The sequence below is a fragment of the Polypterus senegalus genome, chromosome 2, assembly GCF_016835505.1.
Source record: "Polypterus senegalus isolate Bchr_013 chromosome 2, ASM1683550v1, whole genome shotgun sequence".
In the NCBI taxonomy this organism is placed as follows: Eukaryota; Metazoa; Chordata; class Cladistia; order Polypteriformes; family Polypteridae; genus Polypterus; species Polypterus senegalus.
The window spans coordinates 93,170,002-93,195,833 of NC_053155.1; the positions used below are offsets into that span (position 1 = coordinate 93,170,002).

Below are 25,832 nucleotides of genomic sequence, written 5' to 3' on the forward strand. Positions count from 1 at the left end.
ATATGGTCCTGTGTCACGCAAGAGCACATGCTCTAACCTATGACAAAGTTTTTACCACTCCCTAATAAAGGAAGAGCAAAAACAGATCTTGGCAAAATAGTCGCAAATCAAATAGCATAACCCTTTTTCAAACAAGCAACATTCAAATAGCCTGTGTGGTGAAACAAGTACAAATGGAAAAAACAGGGGGTCCCCATTTGTGAAATGTGCACAAATACAAATTGTGATATCATGCAGCACTTAGGTGACCCACTTGAGTAACCAACAACGGTAACCCTTGACCCACTGCTGATAGCCCAGTGTTTGAAAAACACTGCTCTTAGGTACATAAGAAAATCTTATTAATACTGCTGTGTGCCTGTAGCTCTGGTCTTATCAGTCCTTAAAGATAGATGTTTCATCTTCTCCTCCAGGGTTTACAAACTTTGTCTCAGCTGACCCTATCTTCACATGGCCTGTTAACCCATTCAGTCTCCTTAAGGTAATGGTCAGTTCTGAGTTCATACAAATACTGCATTCTAAGAGTAGTCTCTGAGCTTTTATTGTGATAATATGTTTACTTGGATGGTCTCCTAGGTAACCTCTAGAGCAGGACTATTCAAATAAAAAATTCAGTTGGGGCAGATTTTCAAACCAAAAAATTTAGCTGGGCCAGACATTTTCAGTGACCGGTAAGCAGCAGGTAATAACAAATTATAAACCAACCCTTTTAAATGTGTCATATCTGACACAGGCACATCATACTATGCATAAAAAGCAATAAAAAGATAGAATTAAACAGAACCTAAGGTAATAGTAATACTTTTTTTCCACTTTTGAAACAAAAGAAATAAACATTTTAATCATATTTGACCTAGGCACATCTCAAAGTGCATAAAACAGAATAGTGCAAAGTATTAGTAATAACATTTGTTTCCCTTTTGAAATAAAATAAATATGTTATGCATTTAACATAATAATAAAGAGCTACCAATGCTATCAAAATGTATCAGTACACAAAACCATAACAGATGATAACAGTAACTAACACCCATGAATATGTCTACTGCACACTGAGGGAACATACATTCGTTTTAAATCACCACACATGTAATTAGCAGTGCCTTTTTGGTGGCGGTATGCATACATTACATTTGGATCAAGTTCAAGGTACTGTGAAGGTACAGTATAGAGGCCAAGAGTCTTAGCGCTACATGTTTTGTTTATTTGGTGAAAAAACATAACCTTTAAAATTTGAAATTGACAAAATATCAAGTATAATAAAAATAATCAAAGCAAACTCCACACAAGAAGGACCTGAGATGAAAACCTGTGATCTCCTTATAGTGAGGCAGCAGCACTTCCATTACATCACCTGTGCAGTTGTACTGTGTTATACATATATCAGAGAATTCTAAAGGAAAATGTTAGGACATCTGTCCATGAACTGAATCTCAAGAGAAGATGGGTCATGCAGCAAGACAATGACCCTAAGCACACAAGTCGTTCTACCAAAGAATGGTTAAAGAAGAATAAAGTTGTTTTGGAATGGCCAAGTCAAAGTCTTGACCGAAATGTTGTGGAAGGACCTGAAGCGAGCAGTTAAGGTGAGGAAACCCACCAACATCCCAGAATTGAAGCTGTTCTGCATGGAGGAATGGGCTAAAATTCCTCCAAGCCGGTGTGCAGGAATGATCAAAAGTTACCGGAACGTTTAGTTGCAGTTCTGATTGATGTTTTAGGTCATATTTATGCAGAAATATAGAAAATTCTAAAGGGTTCACAAACTTTCAAGCACAACTGTAGCTGCAAAAGTTCAATATTAATGGTCCAGAATTACTTGTGCCACTGGTTATTCTCTCATTATATTAATTTCATCTACATTTGATATAGTTCCTAGCCTTTCAGTAAATGTTCAACATTTAAATAATTTTCAGATTAGTTTAATTTGTTTCATAACATTTCATGATCACTAGATGAAACCTATAAAGATTTGTCTTGTTTTTTTCAATTATTGTGCAAAACGGTATTGCATATTTGTCATTTTTTTTACTGAAAAATCATATATGTTTTTTTATTTCCTCAGATGCTTTTAGAAAGCTGATGTTGTGTTTCAGTTCACACAGAGCTGTTGTAGCAGAATTCATGCTGTTGGTTTATTATTTATTAATGGTAAACATGTAGCATTTTGACCCTGTTTATTTCTGTGAGGGTTTTTTTAGTAATCTATATCATGTATTTTTCTGGCATCAAATAGCCATTGACCATTTTATTTGTCCTGTGAGTTCTATTAACTCCTTCAAGGAATTTTTATTAATGTCTTATTAAACACCCAATAAATTATATTTTTACTCTGGGCATTTGGTTTGTGGATATTGACTGCACATGCAGCTTTCTTTGGGCAGACATTTGACCATTACACTTACCTGTTTGAAACTGTGGTCAAACTAATGTTTACAGAGCCCTGTTGTTACAGTAATTGATCTATTCACTACAGGCAGTGAAAAATATGTTATTTTCAGTTGTACTAGATGGAAAAGCACAAGGTAAATGTCTAGAATTTGTATTACCCAAATGGTGGTTATCTAGAAGATACTCTGCCATTAATCAAATCAACAAACCACAAGTCATGTACTTGAATTTATTGAATGTCAATGTAATTGTATTGTGCTTGTTGCAATGCATTATTTTCTAACAGGTGAACTGCCAGAGGCTGCAACCAGTGTATCACATATACAGTATATATACCATATATAGACTTACTGAACAAATTATGAGACACTGTACTAATACTGGGTAGGATCTCATTTTGCTCTAAAAAACAGCTTCAGTTATTTGAGGCATTGATTTCACAAGACCTTGGAGATTCTACTCCAGTTTCTGCAGATTTGTCAGATGCACATTTATGCTGCCACTTTCCCATTTTACCACATTCCAATGGTTTTCTATTGGAATCAGATCTGGTGACTGGGACTGCCACTAAACAGTCTTATTCATGTTAACTAAAACTAAAACAAAATACGTCTTTAATGAAAAAATATTCTTGTTGTTAACTGTTAACTAAAACTCAAAGATTTTTGAAAACCAGAACTGAAACAAGACAATAATAACAAAAACAAAACAGTTTTTGTAATTTTAATTTTCACTTTACTAGTCTTTGTGGGCATTGAACATACAGGGTGGTCCAGATCTAATTATGCAGATCCAGATCGTCTGGATGACTTTGATTTATGCGGGGACGATTCCAGTTTGGCACAAAGACGATTTGTCATGTCGTCAATTTGCACACTTCTCGATGGTCCGGGATTTTTCAGGTGATTTTCTATGTAATAAACTTAATAAGTTATAGTGTAATGAAAATTGCATAATTAGATCTGGACCACCCTATACAAGTGTGCAGTTGCCAGTATAGTTAATAAAAACTATTTAAAAACGCACCATCGTAAATTTGTTTAGAAATGGGCATTGATTTGTGTGTGTTTAAATCTGTGAATCATGTTATCAAGCTTTCTCTTCTAAAACTGGGAGTGAATACCAAAGCCTCATCACTTATCAATGACTTATGCATCTTTGTTTGCATAAGCACAGTCCTTCACCTGCGAATATTTAGGGGCAGCGTGTCTATTGGATTGCTGCTGACGGACGGCCTTATGTGGGCAGCCACTCAATTACATGGGAGGCACGTAAAGCACTTTGAGCTACTTTTTGTATGAAAATGTGCTATATAAATAAATGTTGTTGTTGTTGAGGCGTGATGTACACATACACACAGACAGAAATACAGACATAATTCCAAAAATTGTATTTTCGGACTCAGGGAGGTCTAAAACATTGAGATTTCATCAAAATCTAATTTTTGGACTATTACAATACTTTCCCTATGAGAAAGTAAATCGTACTCAGGGAGAACTAAAACACTGAGATTTATCAAAATCTTGAGGTCGAATTTTTGGACTATTACTATACATTCCCTATACTTCGTATACAAGAAAGTATAAAAAAAACTTGAGTTTTCATATATAGGTGAGATGACCTCGCCTGGTGTGTTTACTTTGCAGCATTACAGAGGTCAGGCTCGTTTTGTTAGATGTGCACTGAACAGCAAACAAATAGTAATTAAATAGTCGATGCTGCCCAGCGCTTTGCTGAAAAACTGATGACGAAATCAGCTCTTATCCTATTCATTGCTCCTTTTCAGTGTGGGTGATTGTAACAGCTACATTTTTAATCCCTACATGTTATTGTGCAAAAATTGTTTCATTTGTTTATGGCATTCTTCTTTTTTTTCTGCTTCTTTCTTAATCTATTTCAGAACTTTAACTTTTTTACAGTACAATTTTGAGTAGATTTTTGAATCTGTTGTGTGTGAAAATCCCAGGAGATCAGCAGTTATCGAAATACTCAAACCAGCCCGTGTGGCACCAACAATCATGCCACTGCCAAAATCACTGAAAGCATTTTTTCTCCATTCTGATGTTTGACGTGAACACTACTAACTAAAGCTCCTGATCTGTATCTGAATAACTGTATGATTTGAACTGCTGCCACATGATTGGCTGTATCAACTTCTAGGCTTGTCAGAGGTAAGCACTACCATCCACAAACACCAGGGGATGTGATCGATGACTCCCCTGTCTCTTTTGTCACCCACAGCTCAGAGAAGATGCCTACTGAGGCCAACTGACGCCACCCCTTCCAGTCCAGTAGCTATACAAGCAAGGCAGTCCCTGAATGAGTTGACTCATTCAGGAGATGAGTCACTTGCACTATGGAGCTCTTTCCCTGAAGCCTGACAATTCTTGAGAGCCATTAGAACCTCAGCCAATGGCTAAATTTTGCTTTTGTCATTTTGCTGCACCACTGAGCACTTGTTATTTTTAATTGTTTTGTTTTTGAAATAAACAGGATGGCCTGGTGGTCACCCAAGTACTTCCACTTGACTTTTGTCATAACCTTGACCGGTGACAGCTGATTAGATAATTGTATGAAAAGCAGTTGTGCAGGTGTACCTAATAATTTACTCAATTTCCATCTCCCTTCTCTTTTAACTGCTTTTTAATGAGAGGTAAAGCTGCTTGGCATCTAATTCTGCAAATGAATGAATAAAGTGCAGTCCTGTTAATGTATTAAGAGATTGAAAACATCGGAAAAAGTTTCATTTTTAGTTTTACTGGCTGAAATGATACATGCATATTGCAGAAATGTACAGTACAGAACTACAGAAATGTAGTTATACAGTATTGTGGTTAGACAGCATTTAACTGTCAAATAATAATGGTTAGTGCAGTCTGAGTAAAAAAATGTTATTATTGTGATGAAAAATATTGCACCTGTAAGTTCAGTGGCAGCTTATCTTTATTGTGGATGCTGTGAAGCATTTTATTTCCTAAAAGACAAAGAAGATTCTAAACATTATGACTGCTAATGAACAATAAACATACTTGTTTTTGGATTGTCTTACATGTATTTTTTTAATTTGTAGTAATCCTGCCTTTTAGGGGGTGTACCTGCACGATCTTTTGTTAACCATTTAATGGGAAAGTTTTTCTTTATTCATAACCTGGCTTCTTATGAGTGGTCCAGCAATATCACTTACACTTTTAAGCATTAATGAAAATAAGTTTGTTCACATTGTACACAAATACAGGTATCATGCCTATTAAGATATAATTTCTCATTATCTTAAAAAATGTTGGAACTTTGGGCAACTAATTATTATTCTAAACTTCATACAAAGAAAATATTATGCATTTAATTCAATTAATCATACTTGTACAGTGAAGTATAATGAAAATAATGTGTTTCAGATAACATGTAGCGAAAATGAAGCGTATAGCAGAAAAATATTACTAAGCAGAGTAATGACAATTACAAATAGAGATAAATATGTAAATATGTAATCTGTAATCTGTAATAAATATCAGATACTGTATAAAAGTACAATATATCAGACAGAACAAGTAACAATAAGACAACAAAACTGAATTTCTAGTAAATACTCTTTAGTATTGCATGTGCTTACATGATTGCGTCCCGTTCACATGTCAAGTAAATGATTATATTGGAGTCAAAGTTTAATGGCAAATGGTTAGAAACTGTTTTAGAGTATGATGGTACAGAATTGAATACTACAATATCACTTCCTGATTGAGTATAAAATTGTCATATTTTGAAACAACAGAATCGCTTATAATAAGTTTTAATTTTGTTTAAACGAACCAAGATGAACTATAAAGGATCTGATTTACAAAGAAATTTCCAGGATCCTTAAGGCAATTTAACTACAGGGGCAATTTACATTGAAAGCATCCTCTATATACTTTCTTTCTGTATTGTAATGTATCTGTTTCAGTCACTTTACAACATAATGATAAAACTGAAATGCACAGGATGAAAATTAATCACTAGAGCAGCTAGCCATTCCAATATGTGTAATGTCACGTCCCAGAACCCCATATAGGATTTTAACATAAATAATGCCACATTTGAAATACAGAGAAGGAACAACATAGGATGGAACTTCAGAAGTTAAGACACATCAGGAATAGAGAGAGAGAGTGACAGCTTCATTTTGGACATCGGAGAACATAAATTATGTATCATGCAATTGTTGAATTAAAAAATCTAACCAGACAATATCCGCCCTTGAAACTGCTAATTATCAATAAGCTTTTCTAGTAACGTCTCGGTACACGTACAACTCGGTCCACGACCAAAAAATTTGCCAAACTTTTGCCTCGGTTCACGACCACACACTCGGTATACAAACAAAACCAGTTTCCCTTTCGGTTTGTGCTCGCTGATGATTTCCGTACATGTTGCATTGTTCTCGGTCAGACGTGCGTGCCTGCTGCTGAGAGAGAGGGGGAGGGTGCGTGCTGCTGAGAGAGGGAGAGAGAGAGAGAGCGAGCCTGCACGTGCGTGACTGCCTGGCCTGCTGGTTCATAAGCGCCGATTACTGTATTTAAGCAGAGCCGCTCCCTGTTCATTGTTCTCAGTCAGACGTGTGTGCTTTACCTGTGATCTCTTTGTGCTCTACAGTATTTTGTGTGCTTTTGCAGTTAACCATGACTTCTAAGCAAGTGAAGAGTGGTGAGAAGAAAGTTTTGAAGAAAATTGAAATCGAAGTAAAGAAAGAAATTATTGAAAAGTTTGAGCGTGGCGTTCGTGTTACTGATCTTGCCGCCGAGTACAAGAAGTCAAAATCTACGATTTCGACTATTCTAAAGCAGAAAGAATCTATTAAAGAAGCTGATGTTGTAAAAGGAGTTACAGCATTAACCAGGCAGAGGCTTCAAGTACTGGAAGAGGTGGAAAAACTGTTTACCAGTTTACTCATTTACCAATTTGAGAACCCTGGTGCTTTCAAGCAGCACAATATAAACAAAGCCAGACTGCCAGTAATGTGGAGGGCAAACACGAAGGGTTGGGTCACAAGGACTTTGTTTTTGGAATGGCTGCATGAGGCTTTCGCTCCCGCCAGCTAAATAGCTAAAAACACCAGAAACCCAAGAAATCACAAGAGAGAAAACATCTGAAGGAAAACATCCCTCCATCGCGGAGCCAGACTCTCCCTCAAAACTGTAACCTCCTCTCCACCCAGTTCCTCCTCACTTAATGCCAGAACTCAACTCATGCAAGGTTAGTTTCCTTGGTGGTTTATGGTTTTTGTATTACGGATTTTTCAAAAGTAAATTTTTCAGTTCCTAGCGTGGATTGTTGCAATGTTACTTTTCTCTTTTTTCAAATGTTCGTTTTTTTCCCTGTGCTTAAAACTCAATTAAAAAAAAAGTGTTTACATGGAGTGGTTCGTAGCGTGATTTGTTGCAATGTTACTTTTCTTGGTGGTTTATTAAATTACAGATTTTTCAAATGTTCCTTTTTTTTCCCTGTGCTTAAAACTCATTTTTAAAAAAATTGTTTACTGTACTGTACAGTACAGCGATCGGGCTGTAAGGCTAATAGCGTGATCTCGTGCAGTGTTACTTTTTTGGTTGCTTGTGGTTGGTTTTTAAATAAATTTCGGATTTGTTCTAATTGTTCCTCTTTTTCCGCTGTGCTTAAAACTCATTTTAAAAAAAGTGTTTACAGCGATTGCAGTTTCTAAAGTGAAACCTCGAATCAAGAAACTAGAAGACATCTGGATTGTTTTTTTACCTCCAGAAAAACCTAGAAAAAATTAAAAAGAAACTTGACCCATAACAGTCGGACAAATGGCAGTCATGTAGGTGTTGTGATACTAATAGTAACGCTTTACCACAAATATTATAATAATAATAATATTCAAAGGGATGTTATTACACTCATAATTCATTATGCCAACCTCATGAAGTATTTTAGAGTCAAGCTTGAACCAGGGCCACTTCGTAACATCATCAAGAATAATACTGAAATGCACACTGAGCTTTTTCTACATTCAGTGATAATGATACTTGAGGGGATTTTGTTTCAGAAAATGTATGAATTACATTGTACAGGCATTGGGGATTAAAGGATAATGGTTTGCACTTTATGAACCTATTTTTATTGAGGAATACCATGAATGGCTGTACTTTCAAAATGCTGCTATTATAATTAGAGAAATAAAATTGGTCTGCAATGTTTTATTTATTTAGAGAAAAACAAATATTTACTTGATGTAAAGTTTTATGAACTAGCTTGCCTTCTCTAAATGTCATACAAGTTCAAGTAGTAATGTCCTAAGACCACATAATTATTTTGTTCAATATTTAGCTTAGTTTTTTATACTTACTGTACCTAAGTGCTCTCCGCAGACTGCCTAAAGTGCAGAGTGCATATTGTCTCCAAAGCAGATACAAAAAGACAAATGAAACCTGAAGGAAGGAATGACTAAACCTGGCATTTAAGATATGAAAATACAATCAGACAGTTACTGAGGAAATACTAGCAAGGCTCATGGAGTTTGACAACTTACAGCAGTAGAACAGCAGTAAACTAACCTGAATGGTCAAGCTAGGTGACTGACAATGAGGTAAACCATATCATTCAGTATTTAGATCTCTGATCTATGAGTCATCTACATCCTCAACTCTACCACAATAGAATATAATTTCCAAACACTGGGCATTTGAGGAGCTTGGGCAGTTTCACAAGGAAGTAAGACTAGAACACAATTTAGTTAACAAAAGATGATTCAAAAGAAAAAAAAGAAGATGCATAGAAAGAGAAGTCGGGATCCTGAAGGAGACATATAATTGCACAGAGAACCTAATGATGCATAAAATAAGTACAAAGTAAAAAATATGTACACATCGGTTGTGGAAAGAGTAGGGCAAATGGCAAATAAGACAATGCAGAAAAAGAATCTAAAAATTATCAGAAAAATGGAAAATTTGTAGAATCATGTTGGTTTTTTTTACCAAGTTCTGTCAAATGCTATTAAAGAAAATACAGTAACTGAAAGACCATAGCGATCACCTGTTTACAAAAGTTTACAACCTGTTCACAAGTTTAGTCCTTACAGTTTCAGAATAAGGAAAGTTTGCTGTCTAACAGGAGAAAGAAAGGCATTTTGCAGTATTAAAGCACTGAAATTGCAAAAGAAAATAAATTCTAAAGGAATTAAAACAATGAATACATTAGTCAGGAATAAACTAACAATTTGTCTTTACAGACTAAGCAAGGGTAAGCGAATAGAAGACCTCAAAAATCCATGTAAATGACTAAATAAATACAGACCTAGTCATTGATATTCTATTCAGGGTAGAGAGTCACAAAGATAAATCTATAAATCCTAAGCGCTGAACATATTGTGTGTGTATTTGCCCTTAATTTAGTAAATTTATTTTCTTAAGATTACTATTAAAGATTCAAAGTCTGCTATTTCAATTTGATTGTAGTAACATTATAGATAATACTCTGGCTGAAATTATTTATGAATTTATATGGCTTCTATATTTTAACTTTTAATACTACTTTCTATTAGTGTCTAAGAATTTTAAATTTCTGTGCCCTGCTCTTTGCAAACTACCACTCTTGGACTTATAAGGCTATTAATAGTATTATTAATTATTTGTTTAAAATATTCTTGAAGTCTTTACTATGTCACTCATTAGTAGGAAAAGGCTTTACTGTTTTTGTAAGGCTTTAATGGAACATTGGAGTTTTATGGAAATGAATCCTATGTTTTTAGCATAGGTTGTTATGGGAATGATAGAGAACTGGAATCTTAATTTTATTTGGGCAGGAATGGAGTGGAAGGTGGGATTTAGGAACAAAGGAAAAATGGCAAAGGTCTACACTTTGAATTGAAAAGGTAATACCGCATCTTAGCTCTTAAATACAGATATTACCTTTCTATAGGTTACATATTTAAATATTAAAGAACAACCTAGCCTGAAGAAAGGATACTGCTTTCCTATTGTGGAAACAAAAACAGAGTAGGAATACTTATTCATACCTGCTTGTAACTGATGAGAATATTTGTCATTCAGAGGGGTTACCATGTTAATGTTAGTAGTGTTAATAGAATGGGGAAAACTGAGTGGAATTCAGATAGTTCTGGCAAATGTTTATGCACCTAACTGGAGAATATTCATGATCAGATCTCAAAGGAGCAAAAAATGAGCTTGGGACCCCTTACATGTTTCATTAATAAAATGAAAGAATGCAACTAGTTTCAAAGCCAGAAAGTAGAAATTAAGAAATGAAAGAAACCCGTAAAATAATCCTAACTCCAGGGTCACGGGGGTCCGCTAGAGCCAATCCCAGCCAACACAGGGCGCAAGGCAGGAATCAAACCCCGGGCAGAGTGCCAGCCCAACGCAAATAAAATAATTAAAAGTATAAATTAAATTGGAAACTGAAAATCAATTGGAAACTGAAATCAATTGAAAATTGATTAACCACTACTATAGAATAAAGAGTTTAAGTTTAATTAAGTTAATTAAGAGTTGTTTCAGTGTGCAAAGGAAAAAAGGTAAATGTTATTTCTAAGCTAACAAGAAAAACGTTAGAAAACACAACATTTTGGCTGTGTAGCCTTCATCAGGTGTGTCACCAGATGGGAATAACCTTCAACTTAATTTTTGTCAACACTCCTGTAACTCAAAAGATATCCAACAAATAAACAAATATCTCTGGGAAACAAATCATAACTGATGTGACAAATATATCTCATAAAAAAAAAAATCACTTCAGAAGGTAAACAAAATCAGTCATATTTCCAAAATTGATGATGAATATGCCAGCTGAATTTGCCCATTTTCAATGCTAAGATTTGACAAATAATATTATTAGGTTTGGAATATTCATTGTCACATTTAAAGATTTGATCAATTAATTCTGCTATCCCTCTAGTTTGTAGTCTTCTTTTTAAATGAAAAGTGTATTACTTGATCCCTTAGGAATGTTTCAGATGAGTCCCAGAAAGTTGCTCCAGGGGCTGTTGAAGTAGAATTAATTATAATAAAGAGGTTAATTTTTGAAGATACATATCTGACAAATTCAACTTTTCCTAATAAGATGTGATTGAGTCCCTCTACACAGTTTAAATTAGATGTGAATTTTATTACAAACTCCACGATACAAGTACCATGAACAGATATTATTTTGTGATTTTTTTTAAAGAGGTTTTACATTAGGAAGGCAGTTTTAGATAATAATGATGTGTCTGAAGAGAAATGGTATATTATGGAGTTTAAGACATGCCGTATTTAACGTCTCTAGCCAGCATAGTTATGATTGCACATTATGGAAAGAAACATAATATTAAAGTTTAATTAGCTGTAAACCCAGGCATGTGCAAATACAGTATCTTGGGCAGAATCAGTTTACTTTTTTCTATAATCTGCCTCACTACAATGACATTGAGCTGGGAAAAGATACTGTTTTGGAGGCAAGAAAGGGCATAGCTTTGGGCATTTATGACGTGCTGAAGCATCTTCACCCACCTTTCCTTTTTAACGCTAGAATTACCAGAGCCAATGAATTAACTAGTAAATCCAGCCCACCTTAAATCCCTTCGCACCTCTCCGTCATTCTCTTTTGACTTGTAAATGTGTCGATAAGCCCAAGCAGCCTACTATACCATCCACCCCTCCGCCTCAGAACAGGCAAGAAGTTCTCCCAGTTCCGTGATTGATTATCTGGGAGTGAGCTACCCACAATTGCAAGGGGAAATAATTTGATGTGTTTTTTGTGTCTACAACAATCTATGTAAAAACATTGTTAAAACAGAAACGTTTTTCATGTTTTAGTAATAAATGACAAAATGTAGACATCAACTGTATAATGTATGAAAGCTGATGGCCAAATATCAAATAAACACTTTCACAAAAGGTGCAAGTACACTACGACAGCTTCCATGGTGTAGCAGTAAGATCATTTGACTTATAATCCAGATGTTGTGAGTTCGAAACCAGCTCCCCAGCAAATTTACCGTTTTGAGTAGTGAGCTGCTCTTATTGTTAATATTATACAATAAAAACATACATTTGATTTGTGTCTGTAAAAGCCGGTGTAAATTTATAGGATTGTAAAAATTAGCGTTTTTTTGTGTCAAGGTTGGGGCGGTCAGGTGTGAATACAGCAGCTAATGTGAGAATGCCTCACCCCACTACATATTCAACACAGAAACACTTTTGGCTCACCCAATGCCACCTTTTCATAAAAAAGATTAGATGCAATAAAAAATACATTTTTAGCTATTTAATTTCCCTTCTGATTGTATTCGCGGAACTATTTTGGCATCTTTAAATTTTCAAGACCTTGATGAACATGGTTTAGTGTTCAAAGAAGATTTGTTACAATTGACTAGTATGTTTTTCTTATTAAATTATATGCACATGTTCAGAACTGCTGTTTATAATTTTCAAATGTCAGAACATTGCACAATCACAAAAATGCCTCAATTTACCTTGACGGTTAATAGATGACTATAAATTGTCCATGTGTGTAGGAGTGTCCCACTGGTATAGGTTCAGGTTCGTTCAACCACGAAATTGATAGGCAAGTTGGAAAATGGAATTGGTTAGTAAATCCCAGCAAACAGCAAAGACACAATTTTCTGAATTAATTCAAGAAGCATAACTTAAAAATGTAGCACCTTCCTGGTGGAAACTGACCTTTGATTGTTTAATTGATACTAATCAGTTAATTAATTATTCACTTTGCTTATAGCAATGCCAGTAATTAATGAGACTGTTTTGATAAAGCTCCCAGTTTATTTTCCTTTCCTTTTTCTGTATACAGGGTGTTAGATGTACTGTACTGTGCATTACAGTCATTGAAACACATTTGGTTAAAGAAACAGAATAATACAATGTATTGATAAAAACAAGGATTACAGAAACATGAAAACTGCTTATATAACAACACAAACAATGGAGTGCAAAACAGACTAACATAACACAGAAGACCCTGCACTTAGTCTGTTTAGAGGTTTTCCTGTTTCTTGAATTTATACTTTTCTGATTAGCATTTCACTTTTTGACTTTTAGCACAATGTCATGGTAAGATTACTCTTGCTTTGATGTGCATGCATGAGTGATAAAGAACTAAGCCATTAGAATGCAACTGAAGGCTTAATTGTCTCCAAATTAGGTAAAAGCTTATAGGAATTAAAGTTTTACATGACTTGTCACAAGTAAAGCAGTTTTTGGCACCAAGATTTTAAGATGTTCGATGGTTTCTGGGTTCTGTTTTATCCAGTTTAAGATGGAAGACACTGTTTGTCTTTGTCATGTGGTGCTTCACTCGTTTCTGTGGGGTGATGTTGTCTTCCTCAGCTTGCTTTGAGTGTTGAATGACCTACCGAAATTGATCAGATCTGCTGACTCCATGAATTCTTTTAAAAAACAACTCAAAACTCATCTGTTCAGGAAGGCTTTTAGCTCTACCTGACTTTATTACCCTTCTCTCAGTCTACCTCTATGTCAAGATGCTCATGTAACCTGTATGTGTGTGTGCTTGATCACCAATTATGTTGTCTGTTAGGCTTTTCTCTGAATTTACTATCTTACTTTTCTTTATTTATTTATTTGGTTTAGTACAATGCTAAATACTGTATACCCTGCCATTCTTTCTTAAACTCTGTGGAGTGCCTTGAGCATGGGAAAGGTACAATATAAATAAAATGTATTATTATTATTTTTATTAAAGCTGTTTGCTCTTTGTGAATCTTTCTGGCACAAGAGTTTAGGTACTGAAATTCCTTTCTCAAAGTAAAGCCTCTTCCCCCAGGGTTGTGTTCAGTTACTGTAACAGAGCTTAAGGTTTGAGGAGTGGATCTTATAGATACTGAATTTTCCAAATTTGTGCATAGTGATTACAGAGGGTTTATCTCCTATAACTTAATGAGAAGTCAAGCAAAATGACACCTTTTATTGGCTAACTAAAAAGATTACAATATGCAAGCTTTTGAGGCAACTCAGGCCCCTTCTTCATGCAAGATATAAAAAAGAGAGTAGGTTCAATGCCCACAAAGATTGCCTTCAATTCCCAAAGAGATGCAGTAGTGAGTTTTCTGGCTCCTGAGAGAATGCTTTCAGCTTCTAAAGAGAATTAAGAGATGCCTGCACCTACTTTTTAAGTAAAGGTATTGCCTCAGCTGATTAGATCAAGGCCCACTTCCACTTACCAGGTACATGACTGCTTATAGATGGGTGTTCATCAGAGTGAGAGATCAGCTTGTGCACTTAAGATGAATTTCCTTTTAGGTATGACACTGGTTTGTAGACATGTCATCTCATCTTTAATTAATATTTCTGATATTCAGCTGAAATTTAGAGTGCAAGCCAGGCAAAGGTTGCTTTACAAAAAGGAAGAAGACTATCCCAGACACACAAATTAATATCCGTCTTGAGTACACATGGGGAGAGGCTAGTTCTTCTGCATTTCTTTCATGTCTGTTTATTTGACAGAGAAGTCCCTTTGTGTCTCCAAAAACCTCCCAAAAAGGCTGTACCCAGTATGTCCCAAAAAAGAGAGTATTCACCCTATGACTTACATTGCCTCTCTCATTGCTCAATCTTTCATTTCTATTACAATATTATAAGTTCAAGTCAGTAGATAAAAGTATATTTTACTTTAAAGAAACTGAAAAATGTGCAGTTTTTATGTGTATCTTTTATAACAGCAACTCATTCTAAAGCATCATTACCTCCTTAGCATTATGTTTACCCACATAAAAACTAATCAAAAACAGAGAATTTTTTCAAAATGAAAGTAATTTCATTACATGTAACAGAAACATGTAAATATCAAAATGTCAACATAAATAAAGTAGAAAAGTTAGGTCTAGTGTCCACTGCTGAACTGATGCTGATTTAGCACACATCCTTCCTGTGATATGTTTCGAAACATTCACCAAAGTTCAGCCCAGTGTCGCAATCGTAACAGTAGAAGTGTGTTTCGTTATGCACATTTCTTATAATGTTTTTCTGCTGCTTGTGCATGAGAGGGTAGAAAGTCAGTGCCTGATCTACATGATCACCACACCCCTTGTGTTATTGTAGGCTACCAGAGAGAAAGCTTCATTGACTTCCACATTTCCCCCTGCACGAACAATGACAGTGGTCACATAGTGAACAGTACAAATGTCTTTCTTCTAGATCACAATCATTTTGCCACACACCTCCTTGCACCCCACTGCAGGTTTATGTGACTGAAGTCATCAGGCATATCAGAGCCGTATGCATCAGTTTCACAATCCATTTTAACATCTGATGACCTTCACATTGTCAAAACTATCGCTTGATTCAAGTAACGATTGTGGTGGACGGCTGGGGGTGGTACCCAGCCAGGACGCCCAGGAGGACCGGAGGAGAGTTTGCGCCTCCTCCAAACCATGAGGGGGCGACCGCCCTGGTTGTGTTGGGGGCCACGGGTAGAGGGCTTGGAAGCCCAACCCTGGAGGGTCCTGTGGTCACCGCAAGGGAGCGCCCCAATGCCTTGGGAGCCCTGGACCTCAGCACTTCTGCCACACCAGGAAGTGCTTGGGGGAAGAGAAGCAGGGACACTCAGAGTGCTTCTGGGGGTACAGCCGGCACTAGGGCGTGTCGGCGGGAGAGTGCCGGGAAGCACCTGGAGCGCATCCGGGTATGGATAAAAGGGGCCATCTCCCTTCATTCAAGGCTGGAGTTGTGTGAGATGAGGATGAAGCAGGAGAAGCGAGAGTGGAGGCGGCCCGAAGAAAGGCAGAGTGTGTGAGAGGCCTGGACTTTGGGGACTTATGGGGTTTTGTGGTGCACTTTAACAACTTTGTAAATACTGTAAATAAACGTGTGGTGGTGCATAATAACATGTCTTCCTGTCTGTGTCCGGGGCTCGTTTCACACGGTTCAGTTTATTCTTAAACTGGCTTTACAGTTTGTCGTTTACACGCCATTGTGTTTTGGTTGAAGTCGCCGCCCCAGTCATGAATAGTGATGACTTGCCTTAGAGTACCAAAACTTATAGAAATATTCATGATTTTTTTTTGCAGCATTATATTTTATCCAACACAGTAGATGGCAGCAGAATACTGTCCTGAGAATTACTCCAGTTTAACACTGTTAAAACAGATCAGTTCTCTCGCCCTCAGTCTGGCTCAGATTTAACTGTGATTACATAGAATTTCTAGCCCAAATCCTTAATTAGGGTTAACACTAAGGAAGTTAATAGTATTACAAAGTTGAAAATAATTTAAAATATTTGGCATTCAGAACACAAAGTGTTTCACTGTATTTTACAAACCAGAATGCCAGAGATGCCTTTAATGATCTAAAAAGAAGCAGCTCAATGTAAAACAAACAGATTATAGGGTGTTCAAAGACTCATCTCTTGTTCTACCAATTCTAAAGATTAGAGATCTGAATCACCAGGCAGAAATATTTCCTTGCAGTTAGAAGTGAACTGAGGCTTTGCTACCTCGTCTCATTTATTTTTGTATTTGGTCAACTGAACAAAAGAGAGGATCCGTTGTTTCTTGTTGATACCATTGCAATGGGCAATCTCCTCAGCACATTTTGTGCCCATCCTTGACACATTCCCATTGCAGTGTTTCTGGTTCTTTCCTGAAAAGAAAAACCCCAGTGGCATCTGGAATTCCTTTCCTTAATGATTTTCCCTGTGCCTTTGGCTTTTGCCTCATGGCAAGATGGGGTGAACAGCAGCACTGTATCATACGCTTGATATACAGTGGTGTGAAAAACTATTTGCCCACTTCCTGATTTCTTATTCTTTTGCATGTTTGTCACACAAAATGTTTCTGATCATCAAACACATTTAACCATTAGTCAAATATAACACAAGTAAGCACAAAATGCAGTTTTTAAATGATGGTTTTTATTATTTAGGGAGAAATAAAAATCCAAACCTACAGTAATTGCCCCCTTGTTAAAAAATAACCTAACTGTGGTTTATCACACCTGAGTTCAATTTCCGTAGCCACCCCCAGGCCTGAATACTGCCACACCTGTTTCAATCAAGAAATCACTTAAATAGGAGCTGCCTGACACAGAGAAGTAGACCAAAAGCACCTCAAAAGCTAGACATCATGCCCAGATCCAAAGAAATTCAGGAACAAATGAGAACAGAAGTAATTGAGATCTGTCAGTCTGGTAAAGGTTATATAGCCATTTCTAAAGCTTTGGGACTCCAGCGAACCACAGTAAGAGCCATTATCCACAAATGGCAAAAACATGGAACAGTGGTGAACCTTCCCAGGAGTGGCCGGCCGACCAAAATTACCCCAAGAGCGCAGAGACGACTCATCCGAGAGGTCACAAAAGACCCCAGGACAACGTCTAAAGAACTGCAGGCCTCACTTGCCTCAATTAAAGTCAGTGTTCACGACTCCACCATAAGAAAGAGACTGGGCAAAAACAGCCTGCATGGCAGATTTCCAAGACGCAAACCACTGTTAAGCAAAAGAACATTAGGGCTCGTCTCAATTTTGCTAAGAAACATCTCAATGATTGCCAAGCCTTTTGGGAAGATACCTTGTGAACTGATGAGACAAAAGTTGAACTTTTTGGAAGACAAATGTCCCGTTACATCTGGCGTAAAAGGAACACAGCATTTCAGAAAAAGAACATCATACCAACAGTAAAATATGGTGGTGGTAGTGTGAAGGTCTGGGGTTGTTTTGCTGCTTCAGGACCTGGAAGGCTTGCTGTGATAGATGGAACCATGAATTCTACTGTCTACCAAAAAATCCTGAAGGAGAATGTCCGGTCATCTGTTCGTCAACTCAAGCTGAAGCGATCTTGGGTGCTGCAACAGGACAATGACCCAAAACACACCAGCAAATCCACCTCTGAATGGCTGAAGAAAAACAAAATGAAGACTTTGGAGTGGCCTAGTCAAAGTCCTGACCTGAATCCAATTGAGATGCTATGGCATGACCTTAAAAAGGCAGTTCATGCTAGAAAACCCTCAAATAAAGCTGAATTACAACAATTCTGCAAAGATTAGTGGGCCAAAATTCCTCCAGAGCACTGTGAAAGACTCATTGCAAGTTATCGCAAATGCTTGATTGTAGTTATTGCTGCTAAGGGTGGCCCAACCAGTTATTAGGTTTAGGGGGCAATTACTTTTTCACACAGGGCCATGTAGGTTTGGATTTTTTTTCTCCCTAAATAATAAAAACCATCATTTAAATACTGCATTTTGTGTTTACTTGTGTTATATTTGACTAATGGTTAAATGTGTTTGATGATCAGAAACATTTTGTGTGACAAACATGCAAAAGAATAAGAAATCAGGAAGGGGGCAAATAGTTTTTCACACCACTGTATGCTATGTCTTTTACTTTTAGTAATCTTGTAAATTTCACTGTACTGTTAATAAGCTATTGATGTTTTCTTGAGTTGCATGTCTCATTTAAAGTTGCTCGAAGTTCTTGTCTGTATATTTTTTAATTGTTGTCTAAGTTCAGCCACAGAAAGATTCAGGACATAATCCCACCTCTCTTTCCATGCTTCAGATGAAGTACAGAATTACTCTGCTGAAATCCTGCTAAGAATGTGCAAGAAGAAAGTTTGCCTACATGCTGGAGGCCTCAATATCCCTTTAAGGATAAAAGAAGCTTTATAAAACTGGTTATTTTCATGTTTGTGAAAATTTCCACTTTTGGAACCCACATGCAGAGATGGAGTCGGCAGATATAAATATTATACCTGTATACATTAGGGTACATTGTAGCCATGTCTGTGCTGCTACCTCCTTCATTCTATGGGCACTTTCTGCCATGGCTAACGATCATACAAAATTCCTTTGCTGTGCCAGACAGACTTCCATTTACAGTATTTTTCAAAAAGTTTATAGCAGTCTTAACTTACATTTATGACAGTCATAGAACAAAATGTGTGCAGTGGGGATGGCATCATGTTGATTTTGTCCTTGTCCCTCCTGTGTGCATGTTAGTTACCAGAATGCATAACTGCATAAGATGCCCTCATTTTCTGTCATGTCTGTGTGTGTGATTAGAGCAAAAAGGTCACATATTTCTGCCACATCCTGTAAATGGAGCTGGCATAGTGTTGCTGCTAGCTAGTAAGTCAAGGCTTTCTGAGTGTGTCATCATTAGGAGACACCACTTCATTTTAAACGCCTGTCATCAGTGTCTTCATTTTGACTACAGTCTGTTTTCATGTACAGTCACAGATAAGCAGGTTAAGAAAACGTATGACAGAACAAATCAATAGTACTGCTTCAGTGTGAGATCCCTAAAAGTCATCAAGCACTATCAAACATATAAAACAGTTATAAAAATATGTTCATCCATTTAATCATTTATAACATAAAATATTGTAACAGTTCCAGATCCATATAATGCAGTTCAGGATTTTGAGGGGGTACAGCCTAACTGAACAACAACAGGCACAGTGCTGCAGAAACCAACCCTGCACAGGTCTGCCAGACCATAGCAATGCCCATTCACATTATGACCATACATTTAATTAAGTTACTATTTAATTCATTAATAAAAAAATGACAATATTTTTAACTTAATTTTATTTTTTTCATAAGCTGATTTTTCAGAAAAATTACATCTGTCTCTCCATCCATTTTAAAGGACTGACCCTAACACTGGGTTTAGAGCTGCTGCAAACCCTGGATGGGATGCAAGTCTTTCTCACTGACATACACACCGCACAACATTCACTCATACTGGGACAGTTTAGAGTCATATATCCACCTTTAGGTTGTGACGTAACATGCGGAAACACACAGATTTGGGAAGAATGTGAAAACCTGAAAAAAATAGACTATACAGACAAAGAGTACAAGTTTCATCTATTGCGAGAGATGGTATCTGAGGCGGTTCTCTGTTGACAATGGTGTTATTTAGCTTTTTTCTTTATGAATCTATTTGAGCTGTTTCTTATTTAATTAACCTGAGAGGAATCACTTACAAGTATTAAAAACATGAGCAGGAAACCAAGGGGTAAGAAAGAAAAGGGAAAAATAGCTAAAGTTTCATCAATATCTAAGCCAGTCTCAAGTTCATGATACGACCTGCCACATACTGAGCAGGAAGAGACAGACGAAGCAATAGATCAGCCAGGACCTCACAATACAGCATCTGCTCTGACCGACAGCGAATGTGGGAATAAAATGCAGAATGAGGCTGGGTTAAAGTGGTATATCTGAACTATTACCATCATACGCTGGGAGTCAAAAGCATCAACTGCAACTGAATATGAAACTTTGGTGCACAGAGAAGATGGGCAAGAAAATGTGCTGTCTGATTTGAATGTATTGAATACCACACTCAGAGTAAATATAAAATATATAAAAATGTTATAAAGGATATAAAGAATCATATAGCAGGATGATACAGCAGAATAGATAAGATGAATCAGGACAAAATCAAGATGTATGTTAAAGCAATACCTTTGGTGAAAAGCTAAATGAAAATCGATCAAAAATTGATAGAAAAATACAGGAAAATGTGAGCAAAATTGAGGATAAAATCATAGTGCTTGGTGCTCACCTGGAAGAAATAAACATTTACAACTCATTATTGAAGAAGTAGAACAATTGATATTTGCCACTGACAAAAAGGCAACTGCTGTACAATCCAAATGCAAAGTTCTTTGTGATAAACTAGCAATATTTAAAGACAAATATAAATGAACATCTTCAGAATCTAAGGATTAATTGAAAACCGTGAAAGTCTAAATCTAGTTAAATTCATGGTTGAATTATTTTTCCAAATAATAAGAGAAGACTTCAATTATGACACTATTAGATATTAGCTAATAGAGATATTAGCTGCTTATCACATACATGGATCAAATGCCTCAAAGCCTAGAAGCCAGACTGTTCGATTTAAAAAACTATGGGATGAAGAAAATTTGTTGTCAATTCTCAGACTGAAAGAGATTATGTTTGAAAACAGCCATATTCATTTATATTTACTTATTTGTCTTATGCCTTTATCCATGATGATGCAATTGGTTACATTTTTGTTTTTCCAATTGAAGCACAGGCAGGTCAAGGGAGTTGCTCAGCGTCACACAGTGTCAGAAGTGGGATCTGAACCCACAACGGCAGGGTTTGAAGTCCAAAGCCTTAACCACTACACCACACTGCCTTCATGTCATCCCAAACTTCTTTCCTTCACCAGCTGCAAAACAAGCATCAAACAGTGCTTATACAAAGGTGAAATCAGGTGTACAGTAGCTTCTTGTTTCTAGCTAAACTGAAAGTAATGTTCAATGATCAATTGTTTATCTTTAGTTCTCCTAAAGAAGCAGAAAAAGAGCTTAAAAGCTGATTATGATATCCTTTAAAACTTGAGTCATATTGTGTCTTGGTTGCAAGCAGATTCTTCTTTACACTGGCAAGTCTGTCTTCAGTATAGCATGTTTGCCGCAGCAATATCCTGTATTCTCTTTTGAAATTTATTCTTCTTGTGCATTTGAGTAACATTAATTAACTGAAACTGAAAAAAATATTTCTTGGTGCTTTTACCTGGAGTCTTGGACGTTTGTCTACAGGGTTTGAGGAGCAACATATATATATATATATATATATATATATATATATATATATATATATATGCACAGTCGGACCTAGCTAAGTCGACCTTCCCTAAGTCAAAAACCTCCTTATATCGAATTACTCGTTAGTCCCCGACTAAATTCCCATAAAACAAATGTATTTAGATCTCCTCAACTCGAAAACTTTTCGGCTCCCATCCTCCGTTAGTTGAATTTTCAAAGGCCTTTGGGTTATTATTCTGAGGCTACATTTCAGAACACGTGGTCCAGAAAACCAAGAAAAGGGACGCAAAGTCTTACCTTAAGAGATTAAGCAACTCTCTGAGGGTAGGACGTCTATTTTGAGACCAAAAGTGTCCGAAAACTAAAGAGAGTGGCTGGAATAATCCACGTCCCTTCTTGTCGGGAGAAGCCTTGAATAGTGTTCGTACCTGTGTGCTTCTCCATAGTCTCCCGTACGGTACATGCCCCGAAAATGGCAACTGGTAAGTGTAAGCTTAAAACGTTGTCAATCGCGGAAAAAGTTACCGTCATCAGAACCGTCGAAAAGGGCGAGAAGAAGAAAGTGGAAATTGCAAAGCAATTCGGCATTCCCACAAGTACGCTCTCCACTTTTGTGAAACTGTACAGTGAGAAGTCATGTGGCCATCAGAATAGGATGAGGGAATGTGAGTATCCCGTCATTGAACAATGCGTTTTGAAGTGGTTTGTGCAAGCAAGGGATAGGAATGTTCCTATTTACGGGAAGCTTTTGCAAGCAAAAGCAGAAGAATTTGCCAAAGAGTTGGGCCATTCAGAATTTAAAGCCAGCAATGGTTGGCTGGACAAATTCAAGAAAAGACAACGGAATTGTGCTTAATAGGCTATGTGGCGAAAGTGCACAAGTACAAGAAGAAGATTGCAGTCATTGGATACAGAAACTGCCAGAAATTGTTCAAGATTACAGTCCTGATGACGTCTTCAATGCAGACGAAACTGGTTTATTCTTCAAATGCTCTCCAGACAAAACAATGACTTTCAAAGGTGAACCTTGCCATGGCGGAAAGAAAAGTAAGGAGCGCGTGACTCTTCTTTTAAGCGCAAGCATGAGTGGGTTCAGAAAAATTGTCCACGTTGTTGATTGGGAAATCATTGAAACCCAGATGCTTTAAAAATGTGAAATCGCTACCTATGCATTACGAGGCCCATAAGAAAGCTTGGATGACATCAGAGCAGGCTATTGACATACTGCACAGATTCTTGGAATCTACGCCGGATCTTGAGGAAAATGTGTTTCGGTCCATTGACAAGATTGAGGAGATTGTCGAGTGAGATGCATCGGCACATTGACGCCAAACGAAGCTAACAGACTTTTTTTCTGTAAATGTAACCTGTTTCATTGCACTGTTCGATAGTACATACTGTAGATGCATGTACCGGTACGTAGCCTACATGTATACGTATAAAACGACAATATAATAAACGATTATACTGTACTGTATATTAATTAAGTCGGAAAAATAATGTTCTTGATTAACCCGCGCCTATTACGCCGTTTTCCCTTACTCGTAAACTCCGTAAGTCGAATTTTTTTCGGGTCCCTTTGAGTTCGATTTAGCGAGGTCCGACTCTGTATATATATATAAAGCCGCGTCAGGAAAATAAAGAGTAACCACACAGGAACAGCAACACTGCTTTGACGCTGGGTGCCACCAGTCTGCAAAACCGAGCAGTGAACTTGCGTACAACAAGGTATGAGGTACCGTGGAAAAGTGCGTGGCTTTACGCCAAGTGTAAGTTTTATACATCGCGATTTGAACGTGGAAACGTTCTTATGCAACATTTCTGAGCGTATGCACCGTTTATGCATGAGGGCCCTGAAAATTGACACAAATTGATGAATTTACACCAGCCAACAGAAATAAAATTTTGCTGTTCTTCTTTATATGCCCTGCTTTGTGCCCCAGTAAATACTAATTTTTGTCAATATACTAATAATCTAATTGGCCATCAATCACTCAGAATATGAGACCAATGCAGTTTGCACTTCGTTAATCCAGTATTTATTCATCAGAAAGCGTCCAGGATTAAAACACTTAGAGAAATTTATATAGGTAATGTTTTTGCATTATATGAACAATTAGGTTTCACATTTAACTTCCCAGCAACACATTTCTTCTTCTACTTTCAAATTAGAAGTATTGCTAAAAGAAACCCAATTTACCACAACTCCCATGCACTTTTATCCCAAAGATGTACTGATCAGCTACTCAATAATGTATAAAAACACCTCAATCTTCTCTTCAAAGATCCTAGGGTACAGTGGGAAAAGGATCTTTCACTTAACATTTCAGAAAATGGGTTAAAGGCAGCCTTGCAGAGAATACACTCTAGCTCCATATGCGCAAAGTATTTAATCATTCATCTTGAAGTATTTTGTCGATTACATTTATCTCAATTAAAATTGTCTAAAATGTATCCAGGACAAGATCCAACCTAGGAGTGTTGCATTCTAGCTCCAGCCTCACTGGGCAATGTGTTTTGGGAGTGCACCAAATTAACATCATTTTGAATAAAAAATATCCAGATATCTATTAGACCGCCTTGGTGTCACAATCACTCTTAACCCATTCACACATGGGTTTGGTGAACTCCCAGGTGGGCTTAAAATGATGAAATACAAATTGAATTTTAAGTAAGCTTTCATATCAGTGGACAGGATCCTTTTTTATTCTATTTTTGTCCATGATCTTGGGTCTTCTCTCTTTCTCTCGGGTAGAGGTTGATTTATGTTTTGTTAGTTTTTATCTTTTTCTTTGTTTGTTTCTGCTTTCTTTCTTAGGAATGTATACAAATGCAAATGTACTGTTTTGAAAATGTGGTATACAAATAAATTAGACTTCATTATTTTACCCTACAAGGATTTTTTGGGAGTTTTTCCTTGTCCTCTTAGAGAGTCAAGGCTGGGGGGCTGTCAAGACGTATCCCTGTTAAACTCATTGCTGCACTTCTTGTATGATTTTGGGCTTTACAAAAAAAAAATGTGTTGTATTGTGTACCAAAGTAAATACAGGATACAACATGACTTTTAGAAAAATGTAATGATTGGAGCTGCTGAATTTCAAATTATATGACTAGGTGGCAATTGATTGGCCATTTCCAAATATTTTATTCCCTTGCCTTGTTTTGGCATCCAATCAATATGGAGCGTGTAAGAATAAGAAGACAAGTGCTGCATGAATGTAAAGAGTAACAATTGAGAGCAAGCAGGTAGTCTTCGCTTTTGGAGTAGCCTATGCTCTCTTGTCATAAGACAAACACAGAACATCAAATGGACATCTGTATTGTCCATCAGATTTCAACTTTACTCCATTTGCATAGTCCATGAAATTAGCTTTTCTTCATTTTTGTAGCCATCATTGTTCTTCCTTCTTTGTAGGCCTTGTATGCCCTATACTACCAGTTGAGTGCCATTTGGCTTTTAACACTCACAGACACAAAAAAAGCCTACTCTCATAACCTGTGATTCGCTGAGAGAAAACCAAGCCAGTTTGATTTGGTTGCATCAAGTCAAACAGAGTTGTAGGGGTTAAGTGTCTGTCGGTGTGGCACAGTTAAAAATTATGGCCGTGCATCGTGACTGTTTAGAACCTGCTATAATATTCTTAAGATTATGTAAATAAAAATTGTAGAAAAAGTCATGTAAAATATGATGCCAACCTAAAATCTTTAGTCACTAAATACAATTTAATGAAAATAAAAGTATCAGCAAAATATTGATTAAAATAATGTTGCTTACAGTATGTTATTCACCTGTGTTTGCTTATATCCCTTAAACTGCAAAACTCAAAACTAGAAAAAAGTGGGGTTCTGCTAATTTTACCTCAAAAATGCATCGGCTTATTGAAGGGGATTTAAAAA

General features: G+C 36.7%; 1 protein-coding gene across 1 annotated transcript in view; it reads left to right on the forward strand.

The window, feature by feature from the left end:
• Positions 1–25,832, forward strand: part of rab38a (RAB38a, member RAS oncogene family) — a 111,931-nt gene that overhangs the window by 84,922 nt on the left and 1,177 nt on the right. The window lies entirely within an intron of this gene.